At 37.8% G+C, this 23411-nt stretch overlaps 1 protein-coding gene across 9 annotated transcripts in view; it reads left to right on the top strand.

Annotated features, from left to right (window-relative positions):
* The window catches only part of RALY (RALY heterogeneous nuclear ribonucleoprotein), a 258358-nt gene that overhangs the window by 76886 nt on the left and 158061 nt on the right, over window positions 1-23411 (top strand). For 5 of the 9 annotated variants that reach the window (XM_087929153.1, XM_087929152.1, XM_087929151.1 and 2 more), the window contains exon 2: window positions 22954-23050. The exons of the other annotated variants lie outside the window; for them this stretch is intronic. The gene's annotated coding sequence lies outside the window, so the exon portion shown is untranslated. The remainder of the gene's footprint in view (window positions 1-22953; window positions 23051-23411) is intronic. 9 annotated transcript variants of the gene reach the window in all.

The following is a 23411-nucleotide window of genomic DNA, read 5'->3' as shown; positions in this document are numbered from 1 at the left end:
TATCAATAGCATAACATGAATATATAACAAGACAAAATACAGATAAGTTAGATATGTTTTTATTACTGTATTTTTATATATCTAACTTATCTGTATTTTGTCTTGTTATATATTTATGTTATGTTATTGATAAGGTCTTATGACTATTCAATAAACCTCTTACCATTACCTTAAATCTTAAAAGAAAATGTGCCTTCTGTACCATTTTAAAAGTTCAAAAATATTTTAGTAAAGACTGGACGTACCAAGCAGTGATGCTCCCTCTCTATAGGCACCATTTCTTAAGATCTAAACGTATTGGATCTTTCGCATATAGACTTTGAAATTTGACTTCAGATTAGCCTTTCTATGGTTATCCATTCCAGATGTAAATTGTAAGTGGGAATGATTGTAGTATAAGGAGTGCTACCAGTGTTTTCTTCTCTTCCACAATCATTTCATTCTATTGCTATAAGTTACATGACTTTGCTTTTAGCAATTACTGTCAGAAGCAGGTGAAAATATAACAAAGAAATACTTGTACCACTTGTCTTTCCATAGTACAAAGCTACCGTATCCACCTTGTTTAATCTCATTTTTAATGGTCAGGCTCCAAAAGAATTGTAAAGTACAATTGTGGTGCACCACCATGACAGAAAAACTAGTTTCCTTGCACATTGGTCACATATTTTTGGTAAAGCCTAAAGAGGAAATACACTGTCTGGACATATGTGAGACAAAAACATGATTTTTTTTTTGAGTCTCAGCTCATTTTTCTTATCTGGAAATATTTCAGATAATGTATATAAATTCTTAACCAATTCTATTATTGAAAAGGTATTCAACTAACACTTAACCAAGTAATTATTAATTTCATTAAGTTGGAGGGGGTGTTTTAAACATGAACATGTAAAATTTCAAGGATAGACAATACAGATGTATAGTCAGCAGTGGGATGCTTCTGTCTCGTGGTATCAAGCAAATACTCTTTTCAGCACCATCCATTATCTGTGTATGGAATATCACATTGTTGGCATTGACTCAGCACAGCCTAAGTTTAGAGCTAAAAGAAAACCTGACGGCTTCTGAATTATTTGGAAAGACTCCAGAACAAAAACAGAAAACACCTCAGATGGATTTGCTCTCTGTTGTACAAGTTGTATATGGCTTTGAAAGTCTGGATAAGTCTATAGCACACTCCTAGCAATCCAAGAAGACGGGTACATAGTACTACGTGTACTATGTTTTGAATGAAATGATCCTTTGATAGCCAAATATTGTAGCTGTGAAGCTTGTGGATATGATAAACTGTAACCTATTTTTCTCCATGTAAGCAAGAAAATCTATAATATACATATTAGGAGTGATGAAACCAATCACTGTTTGTATAATACATAGACAGAATAACTATTATCCTACATACAGCATTGGCTTTGAAGAGCTTACCTGTTAAACATAGTTGGCCTTCACACCAATCCTATGCAATCCAAGACATGCAGTGTGTCATTCTAAAACATCCAACCAGGGGTGGGATTCAAAAATCCCAACAATAGGTTCTCTGCCTGGTGGCTGGATGGGCATGGGCTACTGGAAATTCCAGGAAGGCCATTTTTCGCCTTCCCCAGAGTCCGGAGGCTTCCCTCGGGGAGTGTGAAAATGGCCTCCCCTGAGTTCCAGAGGTCCTCCAGAAGCTGGAAACATGCTAGTTTCCAGACTTCCGGAACTTCTGGGAGGACTGTTTTTTGTCCTCCCGGAGCCTCTGCGCAGACCTTATACTTACCTGCAGTCAAAATGGGTCAAATGGAGACTCCTGGGAAGAGCGGGGTGGGGTGGGCAGGGCCAGCTGGTCTGTTCAACTACCGGTTCAGTGAACCAGATGTAAATTTAACATCCAGTTCACCCAAACTGGCCTGAACCAGATGAATTCCACCCCTGACTACAACTCTATTTCAGTCTGCTCCTTTAGACTACTTTCGGATTGCTGTGTTATGCCCTTTCCCATTAGCAACTGACAAAATGCTGTAGTTCAGATGTATTAAAACAATAGCACATTAAAAATACAAGAAATGTTAGACAATCAATTTTGTATTGTTAATTTCCCCAATTTGTTCAGATTGGATCAGATCTTGTGGTTTGGGCCTATGATGATTGGCAGGGTAGCATGTACTATATTTTGGAATGAGGAAAGAAGGAAATTATGTTGTAAACTGCCCAGAGTCACTTAAGTAAGAGGAGGGAGGGAGGGAGGGAGGAAGGAACCCACTGAAGAATGGGAAAATTATATATGTAGGTATTTGTTTCTAGTAAGTAACAACAGAAAGGGTTACAGACTGTAACCCTTTTACATTTGAATGATCATTGTAGATACAAAATGTTGAAATAAATAAATCTGTAGTCCAGCAGTCTTAAGACTGCTGTTTTTGCAGTCTTATGATCCTTAAAGATAAAATCATCTAGAAGCTTAGCTTATTTCAACAACTATACAGTCATGCTGATTTTATTTCTTTGGCACTAATTTGTGAGCTATTTCAAAAAAAAATATTTTTGAATTTGCAATCTTATTGCTTAGATTTGCTGGTAGTTCTACTTACTGTATACCCAACAAATTGAAAAGCTTGTACAATCTTTCACTAAGTAACTAAGAGTCTCAAGAAATTTTATTATTGCTTAAATTTGTACACCACCTGATTCCCAACAACTCTCTGATTTCTGAAATTGAAGTTATATACATTTGCTATATGCTACCATTTTTTCTAGTTCTGTAAGCATATTTTAATTAAAATGTCTCATGCTGCCTGTATATTCCTTAGGATGCAAACAATAAATTCAGATCCCAAGAGTTATTAAAGAAGGTAATACTTTTGCTGGAGGTTTGAGAAGATAATGGTACCTCTGCTGAATTAAATTAACAAATCACAATGTAATATTGATTGGGGGAACTCTGAGTTTTAAAATATGGAATAACAAGAGTTGAAAGGTACCTTGGAGATCTTTCAGAACAAGCAGGAAAGTCTATAACATTTCAAACAAATGGTTGTCCAATCTCATCTTAAAATCCATTCACTGTTGGAGCACCACAACTTCTGGAGGCAAGCCGTCCCCTGAATAACTATTGTAACTGTCATTCAATTTCTCCTTAGTTCTAGGTTGGTTCTTTCCTTGATTAGTTTCCATCCATGGCTTCTTGTCCTGTCTTCAAGTGCTTTGGAAAATAGATTGATATTTGTAGCAGTCCTTTAGATAATGGAACACTGCTATCATGTCACCCCTCATCCTTCTTTTCATTAAACTAGGCATACCCAGCATACTTAAGCTAAGTTCCTGCAAACCGTTCTTCATATATTTTTGCCTCTAGTCCTTTAATCTTCATTGCTCTTTTCTGCGCTCTTTCTAGAGGCTCAAGTCTCAATTTGACCTTGACCTCAAACAAGGATAATTGGAATCTGACAGCTTTCAAAAAAGGAAAGTACAGTAATGGAGAGGCAGAGGTGCTGCTCTTAAATCAACTAAGTGGCAATAGAATGGTAAGAACAATTTCCTTCAGGAATAGGTTGAGGTGTGTAAGTTGGAAGTATAGCTGAGCATAAATTGAATTCTCCACCCCCCAGCCTCAAAAAAAATAGCCTAGTGAAATGTTGTTGTTAGGAGAAGAGGAGCTGGTCAGATAAGGCAAAGGAAAGGATAAACAAAAGAAGGTGGTATTTCAGGACATTGCCCAGAGGTACGGACCAAGGCTCTCCAGCAACCAAAATGTTTGATCCACCATTATGCTCTACTGCAATATGTAGATTTATATCTTATTCAGGCTCAACTGCCCAGCAATCTAAACACATTTTCAACAAAAAGGAAAATGCCCAACCTCAGGGAAAAATTGGCCTCTGAAGTGGCCAATTGGTGCTTTTTAAAAAAATATGTGTGTTTAATTGTTTACAATCCTCTGTCCCCTAAATAAATCTTGACTAAAGTGGAAGATTTACATTAGAAAGAACCACCAATCTTTCACTTACATATCTTATTCCATAAAACCAAGAGAAGTATATTTCCATGTCTTGGACTTTTTAAAAACATTGCACAGAAAAACTCCAATTTAATCCGTGATTTCTACATCTTGGGAAGATAATAGAATCTTCCAATCCCATCCCACTGCAAATCCACAAGAGTGATTGGTCAGTGTTTCCTTTGTTGATGGATGAGTTTGGGTGGATGGAAGAAGGGTGGCAAAGAATCCTGTTAATCAGTGATGGCATCTCAGTTTATATCATCATATTTTCCTCCCAATTGAGGTACAAGAAGAAAGCTGCTAAGTGGATGAGCACATAGAGTGGTCTTAGAATAGCAGTTTTTTTTTTCATCTAAAAAACATCATGCTACATAGTTGTAGGTGCCTTCTGGATGTTACAGACTTTATATCTCATCATCAGCCAACATTGGCTATGATAAAGGATTATTTGAGGTGCAATTTGAAATATCTAGAGGCTCCAGGTTGATGAATCTTCTGTTACATTATTTTAACATTGTACCAATTTTCAGTCAGGTCAAAGGAGCCATTGCTAAGTAATCAGACAATTTCAGGATGCTTCAGACCAGTACTCTTGGTAAGGTAAATCATCCAGAATAATTGATTTTCACCCACTGTCACTTCTCATTTTCATGGACATTCTTCCATTTTATCCTGGGGCTAAAAAATAATTAAAAATCATTGGGTTTGGGTGAGTCAAGGCAAGAAGGAAGTCCTCCTGCTTTGAAAAAGGAAATCTGATCCCTCTGTGCAGCTGGTGAGAGTCTATCAATCATGAGCGCAGCATGTGCGAAAACTTTTTACTCACACTTCCTGGAACATCCATGGCTAAAGAAATGCATCTTTTTATTCAGTTTATATTACTTATATGCCTGATGCTCACTGTGATATTTTTGTTTCCCTGTGCACCTGATTTAGTCAAATGTTAGACCAGTATCCTGTCCTAAGTGCAGAGGTATTCCTCTCTGATCCTGGCACCAACATCATTTTTCAGGCAGGCTGTGTGTGACAGTGTTCTGATAAAAGAATCAGTCCGGCTTATATGCATTCCAGCTTCTGTTAAATGACAATTGTGTGTAATCAAAGAACCCCAACTACAAAATTTTTATGTCCAGGTTTAGGTGACCTCTTCCCTTTCTTTACTGACCTTGGAATTTGAAGAAGTTTTCTTTAAGAAGCAATAGAATTCAGACAGAAAGGATGTAAAAGTATCTTTCTGCTAGCTTCATTCTCATCATTTCTTTAAATAAAAGCCATTAATTATTTGAGGGATTCATTTAGCATTTTAAATGTAGGTCTCATCATCTAAAAATATAAACGTGACAACCACATTATAGAAAATATATCTTTGATGAAAATCAATCCATCAGAGAGCTTGGAAGTGCTAGGATCTTCATCAGGTATATACTCAATTAGAAATGTGGATTTGTTGCTAAGCTATATAGAAAAATGGAATGTAGAGTGTCCATGATTCTGCCTTTTAGATTTATTTATTTTTATTCATTATTTCAGTTAATATCTTCCAAGAGCAAAACATTAGCATCCATATTCCTCTCTTCCTTAATTTTTCCCCATAGCAATTCTATGAGGTAAATGAGGATGAGAAATAAAGAGTAACCGAACGTCACCTATCGCGCTTTGGTGTCTGATTCAACTTTCTTTGTGAACAGTGCTTAATGGCCTTACTATCTACACTCCAATTTCATAGCAATCTTCAATTCTAAAGACAGACTGTGGAAAAAAATCTCATGTTCTCTTTCTTTACACATCAGAATTAGTACTCTGGAAGGTAATTCCTTTGAAGATCTTGATCTCAGGGAATCCAAAGCATCACCACTGCTTTCAATAAGAATGTTTTTATAGATATTGAGAGAGAAATGTTCATAGACATCTATGCATATGTGATCTTTGTGACAGTAATTTATAATTTTAGAATCCACGAGGGAATTTTTTGCTTTAAAAGTACTGGATAGTTTTATATATTCCTTAAACATCTAGAACTTTGTTATCAGCATCATCATAATCTATTTGAAGGAACTGTTTCCTTCTTGATTAAAGCAATAGTATAATACAAATGAAATATCCAGACTTTACTAAAATGAAACTTAATATGCTGCCAAATACAAATCATTACTTTATTTTTAGAAAACATCAGCCTTGTCAATGTCTAATATCAGATACCAAAATAAATCCAGAGTGTTATCCAGAACATTAAAAATGACATCCAGATCCTGTGGGACCTTAAGTATGGATGTTAGAATCAGAATATCAAAATATCAGAATATTCATCCAATATTCTAAATCATAACTTTCAGAACAGAAACATGCACAGTTCTCTAATAAATTGAATGTTGAGCTGGATAGACCATTTGCCTAAGCCAGCATAGGACTTTCTATATATAGAAAATACACCCAAATTTTAAAGAGATGCATAACTCTTTGAATGTGTTCAAATTTCATGCATGACATTTCTTGAGCTAGATCATAGCTATTTTCAAGCTTCTGCCTGCTGTGTTGTCAATCAGTGCATTTCTTCAAAAGATCTATCAATATCAGATAAATGTGTGTCTCTTTGAAATAAACAACATGTATCTGCTTTCAGATACATTAAGTACAAATGTGTTACTGAGCTGCTAGAGGCAAAACAATCAGTATGTGTGAGATGTGACCTTTTGTGAAGCAATCCCAGGAGAGGATGCAGTCACACAATCATACATCAACACACATCAGCTTAATACAAGAATATAATGCAGGTCCTTGGTTTTAAAATAGCAAAACCAAGGGATCTGGATCATTTTACTCTAGCAATTCTTTATAGGACATAGCTTAAACAATACCAGGACATCAATATTACACAATGAAATCAAATAACATAACTCCATACTTAATACACTAGAAACTTACCATATATTTGCTAAATATTTCCATATATTCATAAAATATGCTTAATTCCTGAATGTTTGTGATTCTGTTCTTGTACATATGACTATAGGAAGATTCTTATCTGACCACTGTAAGAGTATAACAAAAAAAAATGGGAGGCCACATTTCAATCCAATGAAAAAATATTAAATGAAAATACTCAGTCTCACATATAGACAACTTTGATATTGGGTCCTACACCCCAAAATGCTGGTGAGACCATGTAACATTGCCAGAACCAAAACTAAATGAAAAATATGTAGGCTCTCTTGTTTTCCCTCTGCAGTATGAAAGAAACACAGTGATCTATATTGGAAAAGATTAGTAATTCCTTCAAAGGACAATTTGACCTTTCATGTTACACTCTGATAAGGTGATTCTCTTTCTATGTATCACACAAACAAAAGTGACAAAGATAAGAGGCATGAGAAGAGCACATGAATGAGAGAGAAAAACATAGTACGTTGAATTGGAACCCTTAAAAGCTGAATTAGATTTGTAAACTGAGAGACCTCAGGTTTGGTCTATGTCTCAAAGGAATTTATACTATTCTCTATTGCTGGGAGTTGTTTTCTGGGATTTTGGGATGAATGCCATGAGGATTCTCAACTCTATTGCTCTTTTTACTCAAGTATTAAAGTTGTCAATATCCACGAACATTGTCTGGATTCAATAATGGGCTGGATGAGGTGAGCATAATGAAATTAAACCCAGACGACACAAAAGTCAGCAGGAAGCTGACAAGGAGATTAGAGTTCAAATAATTATAGAAATGATAGTTTCCCCTAAAAAGCTCATAGCTGAGTAGTTGTGCTTGAGGAGAATTATTTTTGAGTAGCAGCATCCAGTATGATCTCACTTCACACCATTCTTATAAAGTCTGCACTGGCAGCTAATTGTTTTCCAAAACTTACTACAATAGGAAAGAAGAACACTAGAAGCTATATCTCTGGAGCCATCCATTTATTATTGTTGCCAAGAAGGCACTATAGATGTGTTGCCTTGCTGCTAGGCAATAGCTACGACACCTCCTTTGCTATTGTTCTTTAAAAGCATTTTGCATTATTATTTGATTTTTAAAAAAGTTTTATGACAAATGAAAACAATCAAGCTTAATGTTTTCCCATTACCAGTAGACAGGAGAGTATCTTGTATAAACTCCACAGACAGATCTTAGCCTCCATCCCCATCAACAGCACTAAGTTTTTAATTAAAGAAGTATATATACATACACATACATACATACATACATACATACATATCCATGTGCAGCTGCATAGTCCCTTAATGAGGTGTTATAGCTCAAGCCACACAGGCAATATTAACTGCCTTTCCAATGCTGGCTGAGCTAATAATTTCATATTCTAATACCCATCTGAGCAGCTGAGATGTTTTGCATTTTTAAAATCTAGCTGCTGAGCTGAAATTAATGAGGGGGAAAAGAAGGACTCCAAACAAACCATGGAGTGACGGATTAGTTCTACTGCACAGCAACAAGAAGACTTGTCATGGACACAGCCACTGACCTTTACTGAAACAACTGTATGTAACAGATAAGAATATTTAACAACCATTAATGTCATAGTAGACAACATGGGCCAAACTGACTCTATTGAAAATTCCACAGGAAATTGCTCAGCCAGAAATGTCAGCCTTCTCCTCATGTCAGAACCCTGGCTATGATTCTAGAATTAGCGAGGCAAGGGTAGCAAAGAAATGAAAGCCAAAGACTGAAGAAATTTTGTGACTGAATAAAATGTCTACTTACTAAACTGGGCCTGTTTATTTCAAAATGTCACTCAAAACTTCACATGAGGTTGGCAATTAAGCCTGAAGATAGAGTGAAGTCAATTATCTCCAGTGTTAAATGTAGGACAAGTACTTTATGATTCACCTCTCCTCTCTTTGTGGCTCTTTCACAATAAAAATTAGCATTTTGCATTTATGATAGCTCTCTATAGGATTCACCCACTGTGTCCATTCACTTTAGCGAGCTGAAAAATCCTTGTCTGAGCTGAATTTGTTGCTCTTCTAATTAGAAGCAGTTCTTCAGCCATACATCCTCCATGTGTGGAGTTTCGAGAAATTGGAACTCTTTTAATAGGAAAAGAGCAGGAATATTGGATTTTGGTGGCTTTGTTGAAAAAAAAAATCTACTGACAAAAAGTGTGAAAGGGGAAGATGTTAGAGTATCTATCATAGCATGTACAATTAGCATTCATTCCAAAGCTGCTTTCAATATCATTTGTTGTCTGAAAGATAAGAGTATGAATCCAGTTAAAACAAACAAACAAAAGTTCCTTCCTAGTTGTACAATCCAAGTAGCCCTGAAGCCATTTGGTGGGATTCAATTTTTTTTACTACTGGGTGTGGTTTGATGGGTATGGCAGGGGAAGGAGACTGTAAAATCTCCAGTCAGAAGTGTTATTTGCTGGTTCTTGGAACTACTCAAAATTTCTACTACCGGTTCTCCAGATCTGGTCAGAACCTGCTGAATACCACTTCTGTTTCCAAGCTTCAAATATGGCTATATGATAGCACTATAGCCAAACAAACATTTCTGGTTTCATCTTACAAATCTAGTTGTTATCTACTAGAGTTAAATTGTTTTACCACCCTTTCTCTTCCCCCCCCCCCAAAATCTGAATTTTGTAGTTTTGAAGGCATGACTCGCAGGTCCAGCTATTGCTTTTCACTGTGAACTAGAGATAATGAAAAGTGTTTCAAACTGAAAACTCCTGATAATTCTATGAGTATACTTCTGTAGTTTTCTTGGCAATATTAAAGAAATGGTTTGACATTGCTTCTTTTGTATTTGTTTCCTTTTATTTCTTAATCTAATTTATAGCTGTAATATTTCTTTGGGGCCTCCCATCCTCTTTAGTTTTTCAAGTTCAGCCAAATGACCCAGGGATCTTGTTTAGGATCTCAGTGGGAGATGCTTTGAATGGAAATTAGTCCCATAAATCTCAATTTATTAACATTAAGAGCCCTGGTGGCATAGTGGTTAGAATGCAATATTGCAGGCTAACTCTGCTCACTGCCAGGAGTTTGATTCTAACCAGCTCAAGGTTGACCCAGTCTTCCATCCTTTTGAGGGCAATAAAATAAGGACCAAGATGCTGACATTTGTAAACAGCTCAAGAGAGTGCTGTAAAGCACTCTGAAGTTATATATAAGTCTAAGTGCTATTGCAATTAACATGTTTCCAACTTTTAGCCTCTTAGATTTTCAGAATGCAACCTATGTGGTTGATTGAGGAATGAAATTCTACTGAAAGTTTTACTATCTTACCACTTTGCTAGAATATATTCAGACAAAGAAATGTATTTATATCCTACCTATATGGCTTTTTATAAATAACTCAAGGGGACAAACAGACCTAATGTTCCTTTCTCCTAAAGAATCTGAGCATATCCGTGCAATTTCATTTCTCTTAGCTGAATCTTTGTCCCTCACTTTTCCCTTCCCCTTCCCTATTAAATTATGCAAGGCAAATTGTTGAAAGCTCTCTCTTTGAATTCCATGGGGAAATTGAGTTTGCTCCCCAGAGAACTAATTGGATTGGAAAACACATGCCTATTTTTATAGTCAGCAGAAATCTCTTTGTGGCTCACCTCAAGTTTCTTGACTGGAACTAATATAAACTGCAGAGTAAATGAATTACTTCTTTCAATGTAAGGCACTCCTATCTTCGTTCTGTTGTGCAGCTGCCAGCTATTAATACTCAACCAGAGTTAATAGACCTAATGTCACTACCAAAGTTTATCCAGTACTTTCAGTGGATAGGCTGCAGAAATCTAATCTGTCCCAGCTGGCTGATCATCCTGGTCCTGTTTGCCATGACGTTTTTGAAATATTTGGCAGTATTTAAGAGGCTGTGAAGGAAGACTAGAAAAAAAAAGCTATATAGCAGATGCTTTTGTGTGTGAAGGGAAGCATAAGAGGAACATATCTAGTCCTTGTCATTTATGAGTTTATTCATCCATAAACCTGAGTTACACTTTTTTTTTCTCCCACACTATTGTAATATATTTTCATAACCAATGTGAAAATCGTCATTTAAATACATGTTTTTGAATGTTTCTTTTAAACATACACTTCAAAATACAATTTGATCATTTTTTAAATCTACAATACTCTTCAAGAACTCATTTTTCAAATAACCAAATGCTGCTGGATAATTGCAGTTTCAATTCATGCATAAGTTACTTTTCAGAATTGTCAAAAATCAAATGCTAGTTCTGATTTCAATTCATACAGCTTCAAAAAATCAAAAAGCAGGTATTGAAATAAACTCTTTCGGAAAGAACAACGGGAACCACTATTAGCAACAAACCAATGGTTTGACTCAACAGTGTACTTACTAAGGCTGTGTTTAAAAAATGTTATTCATATGAAGTTGAAGATATGTTGTTTCTCTTATATTGCAGTGACATGCCTTGAGTCAGATAACTGCAGTTTTCATGTCTAATCCTACTCCTGCATTTTTTTCCTGTTATTACAATGTGATTACACCAGGGCTGTCAAACTCCCAGTCCACAGGCCAGATGCGTCACATGCTGGCCATGCCTATGCCGGTTTAGCAAAGGTGGGAAGTCCCAATATGTCATATGATGCTGCTGTGATGATACGAGTTTGACTTCCCTGGATTACACTTTAGGCTTTTTTTTTTCTTCAAAATTGTAAGATGAAAGCACTAACGTCAAGCAATCAATTTGACCATGGATTCCTGTTCTAGGTGGGATTTTCTATTTTGGCCATAAATTGAAAATTCTTAATCTAATTCTAGATTCCCAATAGGGCTACCAATTTACCTTCAGACATCTCTCTTGATGGCTACCAATCTGCTTCTGCATATACTTTTTACTTTATTTTTATTTTTTTAAAGGAAACTGGCATGCTACAAACAAAGTGCTAGCCTCCAAATGAGTGACTACTGCCCATGATGTGCACATAGCCCCCAAATGGGGAAAGCATACTGAGATAGTAAAGCAGAAATAGGATGGGAAATTGCATTCTGTATCTTAGTCTTTGTAATCAGTTATATCCCTCATGGGAGTTATTTTATGGATCAGAAAGCAACAGCAATAGCACTTAGATTTATATACTGCTTTACAGTGCTTTTCTCTAAGCCCTGGAAATGGGCAGACAGCTTGTTCTCTAGTTGTGTTCATCAGACCCACAAAATGGTTACCTATGGTCTAACTGAATATAGATATATCTTGGCAAAGGATTTAATTTCCTGGGGAAAAAAAGGGGTAACTCTCATGGTTTTTTTCAATCAATGAATCAGACTAGAGCTAGGAGGGACCTTGGAGGTCTTCTAGTCCAGCCCCTACTCAAGCAGAAAACCCTATACTATTTCAGACAAATGGCTGTCCAGTCTCTTCTTAAAAGCCTCCAGTGATGAAGCATCCACAACTTCAGAAGGCAAGCTGCTCCACTGGTTAACTGTTCTCACTGTTAGGACGTTTCTCCTTAATTCCAGGTTGCCTCTCTCCTTGATTAGTTTCCATCCATTGTTTCTTGTCCTGCCCTCGGGTGCTTTGGAAAATAAGCTGAACCCCTCCACCTTGTGGCAGTCTCTCAAATACTGGAATACTGATATCATGTCCTCCCTGGTCATTCTATGTTTTAGTCTCCAGGCTTTTAATTATCAGTTGTTCTTCTTTGCACTTTTTCCAAAGTCTCAACATCTTTTTTGTAATGTGGTAAATAAATAAATAAATAAATAAATACCAAATTTCCGTGTGTGTGTGTGTGTGTGTATGTATGTGTGTGTGTGTGTGTGTGTGTGTGTGTGTGTATATATATATATATATATATATATATATATATATATATATATATATATATATATATATATATATTATATATATTCTTCTTAGTTTTGCGGTACTTACATGTATGGCATTCGGCTTTGCTTGGTATTTTCCACGTCATAGTAGCTGTGCTTTTAAAGTTGTAGTGACGTTTCAGCAGAATCTCATCTGCCATCATCAGGCTTCTGTATTAGATTCTGCTGAAACGTTGCTACAACTTTAAAAGCACAACTACAATGACGTGGGAAAATACCCGAACAAAGCTGAATGCCATACATGTAAGTACACACGAAAACTTAAGAATATATATATATATATATATATATTTGCAAATGTTGTTCCAATCTGAGTTCTGGAAGTTTGGAAGAATGCAAATGAAATCAACCTAGCATGTGCTGTACAAATCTAATGCCTGCTTAGAATATTTGTTTCTTCAGACAATCTTTAGATATTTCTGGATTATGACAAAATATAATAAGACTCCAAGTTTGGAACTTGGCATCAGCTTATGAAACAGATTCCGTATCTGAATTGGCAGTGGTAAATTCCTGGCTGAAAGTGAGCAAATCCTTCTGTTTATTAATGTTGAAGAGATAGCATCCCTTCTGGTACTGGGAATAGTCATGCTTATCTCCAAAATGAAGATGGGGTTAGGGAAGGAGAATGAGACATTCTAGACTAAGTTTCAATTATGTAATGAAAGTGAAAAGTTATTTTCTTTTCCTCCATTGTATCTACTACTAGAGGCTTCTATGGAAGATTCCATAGCTTAATAGGATGTTCATAAAGTGCTAATGTGTTTTTAATTGTGATGGATGCAACAGTTAATTAATATTGCAGCTTTGCACTGATGGAAAAATATCATTGAGTTCTTCCATAATGGATTTGACTGGCATAAAATTCATGTTATCACATTTACAAGAAGAGCTAGAGGGCATTGATGCAATTGTTTTCTTACTAACTGCTTCCATTTACTTGTTGCTTTTTTTAACCCATACATCCTTTGGACTTTTGGCAGTAGGGTCATGTTTTCCTTAATTAATTTGGGAAATCATAATTATTGTTGTTACTGATGTGTACAATAATTTATTACAAAAGATGCGAAAGGGTAGAAAAAATATGTTGTTTGTTGTCTTGTGCTCCCTGATGGGATGAAAAAGGAAAATTAAAGAAATGTAACTTAAGAATGGAGAATTTGTCAGCTGCCATATGTTGTAGACTTTCAGTTCCAAATCACTCTAGCTAGTACAACTTATGATCACAATTGAGCCCAACAGTTATGTTTCTAAGTGAGAAATTTGTTAAGTGAGTTTTGCCCCATTGTATTACTTTTCTTGCCACATTTGTTAAGTGAGTCACTGCAGTTGTTAAATTAGTAACTCAGTTGTTAAGTGAATCTGGTTTCCCTATTGATTTTGCTTGTCAGAAGGTCGCAAAAGGGGATCACATGACCCTGGGACATTGCAACCATCATAAATATGAAACAGTTGTCAAGCAACTGAATGTAAATCACATGACCATGGGGATGCTGCAATGGTCATAAGTCTGAAAAATGGTCATGAGTCACTTTTTTCAGTGCCATTGTAATTTTGAACTAACTCTAAGTCAACTGTTGTAAATCAAGGACTATCCGTAGAAGAGTTACGTTTATAATTTTCTGTGCTTAACTCAAAATGACAAGTACAGTAAGAACCTTTTATTAATTCAAAACTTGTTATATCATGGCTACTAAAGACTTCAGCTATTGAACAATACACATCTGAAGTTAGAGGCAGTTAGAGCCACATCTTTCAATTTACATTCTATAAAATAAAAAGAAAGATCTCCCTGAGGAAGAGATAATGCCTTTCAAATATTTTGGATACCCTTCTCACAATTTTTTACTTTGAATATCAAAACAGGAGATGATGGGAATTGAAATTTAAAATTCCTAAATGCATTACCTTGTCTATCATAAGCTTTATAATATGCTTTTGAAAGGGACTTTTAGCATATCAATCTGATTATTTCTATAGCAGGAAAAAGTTAGCATGCTTAAAAGCACAATGAGCAGCCAGGGTTTTTTGTTTTAGTTTTTTGACTAATTTGTTTATAGTAATAAATATTTATATCACCTATCAATTAATTCTCATAGCAATTACATTTTTAAAAAAGATATTGCCATGCTTAGACTCAGGGCAATCTTGATGTAAAGACTGCATTGCACGCAAATGGCAGTGCATTAGATTTCTTTCCTTCTGATCAGATGTGATATGATTTGAATACAGAGGACCTAGAGCAGTGAGTCCCCAACCTTTCTGGCTCCATGGATCAGCAGTGGCAGCAGCAGGAGGGAGAGGATGGTTCTGCACACAACCTAGATCCACACATGCAATCAGTTACACTGAACCATCCCCTTCTGGAGGGATGCCAGAAGCATTTGGAAATTTCCCCCACAATTTGATAGGCAGATCTATTGCATTCCTGGTCACTGCCTATAATTCAGAGGTGCAGGACAAGATTGCTCCTGTGAGGTCTCTTCCTTGTCGCTAAGGTAAAGGTAAAGGTTTCTCTTGTACATACGTGTTAGCCTCAGAGCTGTCTGAAGACATCTCCTGGGTCATGTGGCCGGCATGACTAAAGAGCGCTGTTCCAAAGTGGTCCCTATTTTTTCCACTTTCATTTTTTATGTGCTTTCGAACTGCTAGGTTGGCAGAATCTGGGACAAGTAGCAGGAGCTCACTCCGTTATGCGGTGCTAGGCATCCGAACCGCTGAACTGCCGACCTTTCTAATCAACAAGCTCAGCGTGTCCCTTTTCTAGTCACTACTCTCAAGCAATTGAGCCACCATGTCCCTTTTCTAGTCACTACTCTCAAGCAATTGCCTGATCATTTAAAGTAATGAAACAATAGAAAGAACATCTAAAACAACACTGCAGGAGGAGTAGATTCCAATTGCAGCCATATCCTCTGGAACAGCATCCTGCCAGAGATACAGTTGACACACAGTCTACCAAAAAAAGACCTTCAGAAGGCCTTAAGTTATGACTCTGGTTCCTGGCCTGGGGCTAATGTGTTTGTAGAACCTTGTCTTGATTTATTGTTACATTTATGGCCAATTTTAATCTGGGCCTTTTTTATGTTTTCTGTTTTTAATTGTTTTTAATAATTTCATTTCATAATTTCATTGTTTTTAATACTTTTGTGGATTTTAAGTAGACCAGATTGAGAAAGAGATGTCTTGAAGTCTTAAAAATGCTTTTATTATCATTGCTATAGTAACGGAATTCTGCAAGTCTGAATGTACTTTCTCTCCTCCCTCCTTTATTTTCATGTGAGTTAAGGGGCAACCTGCCTTAGACATTTTCATAAATCTCTGCCTTCCTATAGCCACAACTATCTGTTTATCTATTCACTGCCTTGGTACAGATCTTTCCTCTCTCTGTCAAGAACATCCTCTATAGGCTGGTGCAATAAATGTATAAATCTTGGTAAGGGAATCTTTTGGTGGCAATGAACCACATCTAGTTTTCTGGGTGGGAAAGATGATGATTACTGTGAGGTAATTATGCAGGATAAATAAGGAATCTTTTTTTCTGAGATTTTTTGGGATGGTCATGTTGAAGCTATTTTACTTTTTAACAAAGTTGAGCCTGGGGTACCCAATATTTATAAGTTCTATCTCAGAATAAGGGGAATTCATTCCAAAGTTTCCATTGTGGTTAGAAAAGATTCTCATATTTATAAAAAAGTAGAGAAAGCATGCAGAGCATGGCTTCTGGAACTCTTCCCAACTTTCACCAGCAGTTGTTTTAGGAGGCATCATATATTGCCTGATCATTTACTAATCAGAATGTGTGCATATACATCAATGGTTCCCAAACTTTTTAAATCCACCGCCCCCTTGGTACTACAAACTCATCCTCGGTGCCCCCCACCCAGGGGTAGGATTCAAATTTCTGTGGGCATGGCCTAATTCGTGGGTGTGGCTTTCTGGTCATGTGACTGGGTGGGCATGGCTTGCTGTTTATGTGACTGGGTGGGCGTGGCCAGGTGACTGGCAAACCAAATGCAAGTGGTCCTCACTTAATGGCCAGTTGTTTAGCAAGTGTTCTAATTTATGACTGGCCTCCCCAGAGCTACTGTTTTTGGAGTTGTTGACGCTGTTGACCTGTTTTTGGAGTTTTGACAGCTTTAGATCAGGGGTCTAAATCCTACCCCTGCCTGTGTGTGAGAGAGAGAGGGAGAGAGAGAGGCTGGATCAGATCTCTCTCTTTCTCTCTCTCTCGGATTTAAAATTATGAGTTTAGTGGTCCGTGAGGTCCAAAAGTTTGGCAACCCCTGATCTAAAGGGGTGAGCCTGAGAGAGGGAAAGAGAGAGAGAAAAGAAAGAGAGAGAGAAAGAGAGGAAGAAAAGAAAGAGAAAAGGGAAAGAAAGAAAGGGGCCAGAAAAAAGAGGGGATGGAAGGAAGGGACAGAAAGAAAAAGAAATAAAGAAGGAGGGAGTGGGGAGGAGAAAGATAATGAGATATCTATTCTAGTCCAGTCACCTGCTCCAGCAGGGTTAGAAGGGAGTGTATGTGTGTGTGTTCTTGTAATTTACCAGTACATTTTGGTTTTGCCTTCTTCAGAATTGGCACTGTAATACATTGGGGAAAAGTAATTTTTAGGGTGGAGATCTGGTCCAATGGATCCTGTTTTAAAGCCTCAACAAAATGTGACAGCTTCCTGATAGTCTTGACCATGTTTCATCCACAAACCTTTAATAGAAGCCAAAGATGTTTCAGTGTGGAAAAGGGCCTCAGTTTAAACTAGGCCTCATTCAATCTGATGCCTCACGTCTCTCTTTCTCTCTCTCTCCCTCCATCCCTCCCTCCTTCCCTCCCTCCTTCTCTCCCTCCCTACCTGCCAGACTGGCTTTGCTCTACTTTCCCGATGTGCCTGTGGGGCCAGTGCTTCGAACATGGATGGATGGATGGATGGATGGATGGATGGATGGATGGAGAGAGAGAGAGAGAGAGAGAGAGAGAGAGAAAGAGAGGCAGCAGGCAGGCAGGCAGGCAGGCAGACCGACAGACAGACAGATATATTGATAGGTAGGTAGGCAGGCAGGCAGGCAGGTAGGCAGGCAGGCAAGCAGGCAGGCAGGAAGATAGACAGACCTTTTGGATGGATGGATGGATGGATGGATGGATGGATGGATGGATGGATGGATGGGTGGGTGGGTGGATGGATAGATAGATAGATAGATAGATAGATAGATAGATAGATAGATAGATAGATAGATAGATAGATAGATAGATAGATAGATAGATAGATAGATAGATAGACAGACAGACAGACAGACAGACAGGAAGGCAGGCAGGCAGGCAGGCAGGCAGGCAGGCAGGCAGGCAGGCAGGCGGATGGATGGATAGGTAGTTAGGTAGGTAGATATATCTATATTGGTAGATAGATAGGTAGGCAGGCAGGCAGACAGAACTTTTGGATGAATGTATGGATAGATAGGTAGGCAGGCAGGAAAGCAGGCAGGAAGACGGACATACCTTTTGGATGGATGGATAGGTACATAGGTAGGTAGGTAGGTAGTCAGAAAGACAGACAGGTAGGTAGGTAGGCAGGAAGGCAGGCAGGCAAACAGACAAAACTTTTGGATGGATGGATGGATGGACAGACAGAATGTGACAGTGGCAACACTTTGGGAAAGCGGTGGCGGCAGCTTTTCCCAAAGTGATGCCGCATTTGAGGCACCAGTTCCGGTGTGGTACAACAGTCAATGGGGTGAGCCTGCAGGGCCGGTACCTCAAACACCCCCTGCCGCCTCTTAGCATCCTCAAGGGGGCCAGTAGAGGAGCACTAAAAGGCGGCAGGGAGCATTCAATGTGCCAGCCTGCCCTGCAGGTTCCCCCCTTGACTAGCACCGCTCTGGAGCCAGCACCTCCAATGTGGAAACGGTGGCACTTTACATGCCACCATGGCCACTTTCAACACGCTGCTCCCCTGCCGCCTCTTAGCACCCCTCTGCTGGCCCCCATCTGGCCCTGCAGGTTCACCCATTGACTGTAGCACCTCTCTGAGCTGGCACCTCAATTGGTGAACCTGCAGGGCTGGCCGGCACCTCGAACAACCCCCTGCCACCTCTTAGCACCCCTCTGCCAGCCCCCTTGGGGACGCTAAGAGGTGGCAGGGGGGACAGTACATCAAACGCGGCCGCGGAGGCACATAACGTGTCACCACTTCTGCATTGGAGGCACCAGCTCCGGAGCGTTACTACAGTCAATGGGTTGAGCCTGCAGGGCTGGCACCTCGAACGCCCCCTGCCGCCTCTTAGCATCCCCCTGGTGGATTGTACAGCCAGTTTGATCTAGTGATTAAGGAAAATAAGAGACCGTGAATTCTAATTCCACTCTAGCCATGAAAGGCAACTGAGTTTCTTTGGGCCTCAGAGCCTCTCTCAGCCTGACCCACCTAATAGAGTGGTTCTTATGGGGAAAATTGGAGGAGGAAGATGTTCACCACCTTGAGTTATTTGTAAAAATAATAAAGGTGGGATACAAATAAATAAATATAGTTGATATGAGATTACATGACTGAGAAGAAGAGAAAATGGAGGTTTAGGATCAACAGAATGGTGGAACAGAAGGATGTACAAGGGCTCAGAATTCACTCTGTCCATTTGCAGGATAACCTGAAGGCTCTACGTGTCCTTAAGGCCCAGATAGCCTGCTCTATTATTAAAACACATATGTAAACTATTATTATTACTAAGATATAAATGCTATAGTTGTTATCATAGCTAGAAAAGTGACCCAGAGAACCTATATTTTTATGAATTCCTAGATTATTCTCCCCTTTAGGCATTCTGTTTCAACTTCTTTCAGTTCCTTAGTTTAAATCAGACTGAACAAACAGTGAAGTGGATGCTTCACATACTTAAATAACCATCACTAAAAATAATCATATGGCCATTTCCAACCTGTCAACCTTCCAACCTCCATAAGTAGCTCATATGGCCATTTCCAAACTCCTTCTCTGCTTATCCTCTGTATATTCAGATAGTGAAGGAACATTTTGGTATATTTATAAGGGGATTCTACTATTATATAGCATTTATAATACATCTGTAACAAGGTTGAATACAAAAAACATCCACTTTCTTTTTCTTGGACTTTCACGTTTGGGCTGGAAAAATCTGGACCCTTTTGTTGTTGTTGTGGCTATCTTATAGTCATCCAGATATATACTTGTGATACTTGTCAATTTTTCCATTATATCAATAGGGAGCCAATCTGTAATCAGAGAATGAATACATATTGCCAATATGAGATAACATATCTGGGGTAGCACTGTCTTTGCATCAAAGTGGAACCATCTTCTATGCTACCCCCTATGGTGAATAAAAACAATGTTTTTCGTACATTGATAATATTTGACATATCTCATTGTATTGTATTTTCTGCTTACATATCACCAATATTACAAAGAACATAAAACCTTTTGAACTCTACATCTCTTTCCAACACACGTTTACAGATTAAGGAATCTTGAGCCAAAAGAGGGGCATAATAGGACAAGTTCATATCTGAAGATGGAGCAAGATAGTTATTGTAGTCAAGTTATTCTTGGTCTAGCTATGGCTTGATACTATTTCCAACTTTTGCAGGTAATAGACCCATCAGGATGTTACCCATGGCCTTTAGAACAGTAGCCAAAGGAGGCATGTATAGACTGAATAGAATGTATACATCATGGCTTTGGCTACATCATGGCTTTTTGAGGGCTTTTTTTAAAACTGTGTATTCAAATGTGTAATTGGAATCTACCATAGTGTTGCCAATGTGTGTGCATGTGTGTTTTTGTTCTCCTTTTGGTTGTCCTTCCAGATGTGGTTGCAAGGGAAAGATTCTTTTTTTTTCCTATGTCCTTTTCACCTTTTTCTCCAGGAAAGCAGATTAGACTGAATTGTTTAGTATCACTTTTTAAATCTGTTACTGGAGAAAAGATACCAAGAAAATGTGGCTTTATGACTATGTATTTGAAGCATTTAATGTTTCATCTGCATTGGCCTTACATATATTTAACGCTTCATCTGCATTGGTTTTTAACTGAAATATTGTAAACTGCCAAAAATGTGTTTAGTGTATAGAAGTCTGCAAGTACAGAAACACAAAACGCTAAGAAAATAAATCTGTAAGCCTCCTCTCTTCATTTGCAACATAATGTGATACTCTTCGGTATATCTGTGGTATCAAATACAACAAACTTGAAAGGCCTCCTTTGTCTCCTCGTAAGAGATAAAATACCCTTTAAGATTCTTAACCAAGGAATTGGTAATATGGTGTATGCTGCACTCTCTCCTGTGCTTATATCGCCAATTTTGCAAATGATTCAGTGCACACACAGTATGTTTCTACTTGCTTTCTAATCAGTCTATATTCTCCAGAATTATTACTTTTCCCTGGTTATTTTATTTTTTCATACTCTTATCCTACATGTTTATTGCTAACCTTCTTGAACCCTGTCTTTCTTTTTCATATCCTGTTTTTTTGTTACCTAATTGATTTTATTAAGCCTATTTGTTCAATCCTTACACACTCATACTTGTACAGATAATCTTTACAACCATTTGTTTAGTGACCAGGGTTACAACAGCACTGAAAAAAGTGACTTATGACCAGTTTTCACACTTATGACCACTGCAGCATCCCCATGGTCATATGATCAAAATCCGGGCACTTAGCAACTGGCATATATTTATGAGAGCTGCTCTCACAGTGTCTCAGGGTCGTGTGATCACTATTTGTAACTTTCCCTGCCGGCTTCTGAGAAGCAAAGTCAATGGGAGAAGCCAGATTTGCTTAACAACCACATGATTCACTTAACAATTGTTGCAAAAGAAGGTCATAAAATAGGCCAAAACTCTCTAAACAACAATGGAAATTTTGGGCTCAGTTCCGGTTGTGAGTTAAGGACTACCTGTATTATATATTTCATTCTTTTCCTATACACTTACTGTATATCTGTGGTCTATGTGGATGGGGAGATGACTTGTTTCCCTCTCTACCCAAGTCTCAGAGGCTTTCAGCCACCTTATCTATCTTTGATTCCCTCTTTTTTGACCTTTTCTGTTTCTGCAGAGTCACTTTCCATTAATGGCATTGCAAGGTTGCTGCTGTTGCATGACTTGTGTTTTCTGACTGTTACTAGGATTGTTCTGCTGCTATATTTATTTCCTACTTATGGATGGAAAATATCAGCTTCTGGGGCTGGTTCTGTCCCTTTTCATGTACTGCCCTGACTTTTGTTGGATTTGTATAGCTGACTTTACTGACTTAGATAGACTGGCTATTCTGGCTTGATCAGATTGGTTTCATTGCTATGGCTGTTACTGAGAGAAGGAAAGAGGTGTTGCTGGTATTTCCCTGGGCTTTTTTACCTCTTCCCATTCAGCCCATGTTTCATTTAGCCTTTCTGCCTCCACACTACTCCTGCAGCCTCCTGGAGCCATTGTCAAATCTGTTTTTGTACTAATTCATATCTTCTCTTCTCCTGTACTTTACTATGCTGAATTCTCTTTATGCTACTATTTTATGGCTGGCTGCACCACATGGAAAGGTGAGATAGCTTTAAAGGAGAAGACAACAATGTTTCCCCTTTGTTCCATATTTCCCCTTTTATATCTCACCCTTCACATGGTCAAGGTATACACTCAGCTGACTTATGTGACAATAAAAGTCAGCCGGAAAGTTTTTTTCCCACTTGATGTTCTACACTAAATCTAAATAACTGTAAGGTAAAATGCTATGAGTATCCTGAAATTAGTATCATTCTGGAGCCATGTGAATGGCTGGTCAATATACTGGTTCAAGAAAAGATATCTCTACATTCATGTTATATTGAAATTTGGAAAAGCCTTATTTTGTTCTAAAGGTACAGGTGGCCATAATCATTCTATCTTTGTGAATTCATTCCAACAATGATCAAATGAAAATATCTTTAACTTTATGAGCAACAGGTACCTATAGATCAGGACTGTCAAACTCCCGGCCTATGGGCCAGATGTGTCACAGGCTGGCCACACCCACACCCAGTTTAGCAAAGAGGGGGAAAGTCCCGATATATCATGTGATGACACCATGACAATAAGAGTTTGACACCCCTGCTATAGATCACAGCACATTTGATTATATTCAATTATTGGTAATAGATTGTATTTTTGTTTGTTACAGGTAAATCTAGATTTGTTAAGGAATACTACATCGGTTTAGCCTCCTCATCTAGTGGGCAAGGAGGATTGAGGGATTCATATCTAAAACACCAATCTTGGTGAGTAATATGTCATATTTCAGTGGAATGCTGTGAGATATATTTGAATTCCACATTACATCATCTTCAATCAAATAGTCTGGATTTAATTTAAAGGAGAAGGTTTGTTTTATGGTTTTTTTTCTTCACATTCCAGTGAAGAAAGCAACTTTAAATTTCTTGTGTTGGTACTAGAAATATGAAGCTTGAAATATTAATTTAAAGCAACATATATGCAGAAATATCATGAAATTAATTCCATTCTTTAAGTCAATAAAAATAGTTAATACAAATAAAAAGACTAGACAGAAAATCCATTATTATGTTGGGAAGTCTCTTTCAATAATTGTATACTTCTTGCCTTTCTTGTTTTCTACATTTT

This window comes from Pseudonaja textilis, chromosome 3, assembly GCF_049901715.1.
Source record: "Pseudonaja textilis isolate UNSWEBS1 chromosome 3, rPseTex1.2, whole genome shotgun sequence".
NCBI classification, from domain to species: domain Eukaryota; kingdom Metazoa; phylum Chordata; class Lepidosauria; order Squamata; family Elapidae; genus Pseudonaja; species Pseudonaja textilis.
The sequence above is the reverse complement of the archived record's forward strand: the minus strand, read 5'-3'. Positions and strand labels throughout refer to the sequence as shown.